This window comes from Monodelphis domestica, chromosome 4 (assembly GCF_027887165.1).
Source record: "Monodelphis domestica isolate mMonDom1 chromosome 4, mMonDom1.pri, whole genome shotgun sequence".
NCBI classification, from domain to species: Eukaryota; Metazoa; Chordata; class Mammalia; order Didelphimorphia; family Didelphidae; genus Monodelphis; species Monodelphis domestica.
Genome location: NC_077230.1, coordinates 205,727,953 through 205,732,064, shown reverse-complemented (window position 1 = coordinate 205,732,064; position 4,112 = coordinate 205,727,953). Strand labels below are relative to the sequence as shown.

Sequence of the window (4,112 nt, the reverse complement as noted above, 5' to 3'; positions counted from 1 at the left end):
AAGACCAACATTCCTTACTGGAGAAGGCAAGCTGAATAGATCAAGACCACTTTAAAGGAAGGAAATGAAGCCAGATGGAATGGGAATGGAAATGGAAAACAAAGCTGGTTTAGGAAGAATAGACAATCATGGTCAAGAGTCAAACTAGAATTACAGCATCTGGCAATGGCAAGATGGAAATTGCAATGCAATAGCTGAAATCTCTTCCGGAAAAGTGAGCTGTATGAAAAGAGTATCCAAATTAATTGATGTAGAAATATAATAATTAAGAAGCTTGATTTTGGAGTACTTAGAAAATGCACTCTTCTTTAAAGAAGTGAGGGAATATAGTTATGGCCATAGGCACCATCTTTGTGAAAAACTGTTGTTAAAATGAAACAAATCAATTATTTTTTTAAATAAAAGGTGTTTCTCTGAAGTTCCATGGGTGGCTCAGGGTCTTCCTTGTAGATCCTATACAGGAAGGGTGAGTCATTTCTTGTCCGTAAAAGGGTTCACACATCAAAAGAGAGTCAAAGTTAAGTGGGACAGTGAATTGAGAGCAAAGATTAGAGATGGGATGTCCTGATATCAAATCTGACTTTAGAACTTCCTAGCTATATGACACCCCCACCCCACCCCTGACAAGTCACTTACCCCTAATTGCCTAGCCCTTATAGCTCTTCTGTCTGGGAATCACTATTGTAGTGAATCTAAGATGGAAGATAAAGATTTAATTTTTTTTTTAAAGGGTATCAAGCACTTTAGATTGCTGACATTGTCTCTTGTCCTAGAAATCCTGAAAATTAGATACAAAATATAGGATCAGGAGGGGTATTATTACTTTAAAGTTCACTGGTCCTCCGTGTTAAGTCCTTCTTCCAAATTAGACAGGAAAGGTCAAAAGCAGTGAGGTGGCACAGTGTACATAGAGTACTAGAAGACCGGAGTTCAAATCTGTAAAATTATCTATGTGCCCTTGGGCAAATAATTTAGCCACAATCTTGTGTGAGAGGAGGAAATCCAAAGACTTTTTGGACATGCAAAGAACCTGGAATGGATGCAATGATCACAGCTGCAGCAGCCGGGGGTGGGGAGTGGGGGGGCGAAGTAATCTTGGAATTCTGAGAGAGAGAGAGTTCAGAGGGAGACAGTTGGAGTTGGTGTCAGACTTTGAGACAGCCAGGGAGGAGGTACAGTCTTTGACTGGGTCCTGACCCCAAGAAACCTCACTTCTCCTGATACCTGTCCCCCTAAAACCTCCAAGAAGTGGACAGAGACTAAGAAAGAAGAGAAAGCTCACAAGAAGAAATCACCAGCTCCTCTTCTGAACCGAGGCTTCTGCGGGGAGAGCTAAAAGTCAGGGTTCATCACCTTGAAGCCCTCGGGGACTGGAGGCTTTCCAGCTCTAGCCACTTCAACTCTGGGAGAAAAGAGTTTAAACAGTTAGGGACCCTCCTTCCTCTTTCCTTTACCTTAACTCACCCCTTTTCCTCACTCCACCCTGCTTTATTACCTCAGTAGAATAAACTTGTGATATTATTAACTCGCCTGAAGACTGAGTGAGGGACATCTCTGTGTTGGGAGTGACGTGACCTCCCTCCACTTGAGAAGAGGGGCCTGCTGAACAGCAACAAAGTGATAGAGGGTCATAATCTGGCAGGCTAGGGGAGGGGCCATAATTAAGGAAGGTCGAAGGGGAAAACAAAACAGACTCACCCTCCTTCTCCTTCTGGGTCAACCTTAATGACAGAGTTCCCCTCTTTGCCTCGCCTTGAGGGGAAGAGCATTCTATTCCCTCTCTCTGATTCTTTACCTACTGAAAAATACCTTCTTTTACAGTCTGACTCTGTTTCCTCAATTGTTCTAACTTGTAAAGCATGGAGCAGAGGACCTGGCCCAGAGCAGATACCTTCTCCCCAAAGGTCTGAACCAGAGTTTCAAAAACCAGAAATATATGGACTTCACTAACAATCATAAGGCTCAAACTTAGTACCTACGACCCCAGAGACGAAGATGAACTGTCATTCTGAGGGAGATTCCGGCCAATCCCTGTGAAACTCATTGGCTTTTCATGGCCTCTGTGAATCTCCAGTGTGTTGGAAAGATGGGGGCAATGGTTTTGCTAAGTCTGTGCGCAGACTCTCCAAAGGAAAATTAGACAGCTCCTTCCCTCGCCCCAACCTGAGACTTTCTCATGATGGCATCCTTCTCTTGGTTCCCCTGCCTCCAGGTGTTTCCTCTTAGACCTTGCGCCTCTTCTCCATTGTGTGAGTTAAAACTCTCCCAAGAATAATAAAGTAATAAAGCTCAATTACTGATGCATTCATCGCTTGTCATTATTTTGTGAAATTTCCTCTAAGTTTCACAACTTTTGCTAAAAACTGTGACTTAAGATGTTTGCCTGGGACCATGACAAATAATAAAGGAAAGAGCTTATTAAAAAAAGAAAGGAAAGGAAAATTCAACTCTATTGCTGCAGATGGCTGCCTGTGTAATAAGCCTGCAAAACCGAGGAAGGAGACATGTCCTGGGTTATGGTGAAGGACAGGGCTGAGCTGTTAGCAGCAAAGCTTGGAGTGAGGAGAATATTAGAGAAAGTGAAGATATAAAGTGCACAAAGTCTTTCTCTCATCGTGAAAGATATACACACTTGAAGCAGACCAAACTATTATTTTCTCTTTATAGACTTCATTGAAAGAGGATTTTTAGGGGCGTGTGAATAATGAACCCACTTTCCATCTTCCACATCCAGGAAGTCTGGGTGTCTTGCATGAAAAGGGAATAATAGAATTACATCTGTAAGAAACCGAGCACGATTTTATTTTAATAGCAAGCATATGTTTCAAGTATAGAAAGTATGGCCTAGTTTTCCTCCATTAGCCTTATGAAAAATTGCCAAACTTACTCTTCATCATATGTTGTTCCTTTTGAGGAAGCTAACATTAAGAATTACTCAGTTTTCAAGAAGCATGTTTTGCCCTTTCCTTAGAGGGTAAGGGAATACGAAATCAAACTGTTCTTTTTAAAACATCGAAGGGGATACCAAAGATCTTGGAGTCAGGAGATTTGACTTTCAACCCCAGCTCTTCTATTTAATAGGTCCACATAAGGCAAATCACTTAATTTTCCAGGATCTGTTTCCTCATCTGTCAAATGAGAAGGTTGGGCTAGCTCTCCAAGGGCCCTTCCAGGTCTTACATTTTCTGGTTCTTTAAGATACTTCTTTTTTCTTCTCCAAATGCTCCTAGTATAATATTTGTCTGAGGCTTGCTAGGAAATAATTGGTAGTAAGAGATTTAATTTTTTTAAAAATTCATATTAACAATACATACATAACATTGGCATGTTTCTAAAAGTCACATTTATGTAATAGGGCTGGATTTGTAGCAAATTTGCACTGTTCAAATGGTTCATGTTTATGACAAAGAGCAATAGACTCGGGGTTTAATTGTCAGACCTCCCTTATAAAGGTCCCTCTTTTTTTGAGAGGCTCTCACACCCTCCCCTTTTCACAGACAAAAGCTATCAGGCAAGGTAACAAAAATATCAGGCACCAGTATTTATAAAATTATATTAATACTAAAAAATTCAACAAATATAGTTTTCTGACATTTATATATATATATGAGTGAATATGTGTGTGTGTGTGTACCACACACACACACACACACATACATACACACACACACATACACACACACACATACATACACACACACACATACAATTAGAAATAAAGTAAGGGCAGGAAACATGATTTTTCTTCCTCTCTAACAAGTTTTCCCTCCCTGCTGCTGCTACTGGAATGGGCTCTGTATACCTAACCTAGATACATTAAACAAACTTCTTATGTCTTATGTCCTGTTCATACAATGGTCACCTGAAAATAATTTTATTTAAACATATTTAAACATAAATATAAACTCTCTCTCTCTCACCCCCCCCTCTCCTCAAAATCAGAGTTTAATGATTTCACTGACATAGGAAACAAATACTTATTCTAATTCCAATATTTGACCAGTGTTGTAGGGTTGTACAGCTGTGAATCATAGATCACTTTAATCTCTGAAGACCATTTTGGAGAGCAATCCGGAATTATTCCCAAAGAAGTATTAGACCGTGTATGCCTT

At 40.2% G+C, this 4,112-nt stretch overlaps 1 long non-coding RNA gene across 1 annotated transcript; it reads left to right on the top strand.

The window, feature by feature from the left end:
• The first annotated feature begins 1,122 nt into the window (after positions 1–1,122).
• LOC130453736 (uncharacterized) lies at positions 1,123–2,300 on the top strand. The gene is made up of 2 exons (XR_008911266.1): positions 1,123–1,172; positions 1,822–2,300. It is a non-coding gene; the product is annotated as an uncharacterized LOC130453736 (long non-coding RNA).
• The last annotated feature ends 1,812 nt before the right edge of the window (positions 2,301–4,112 follow it).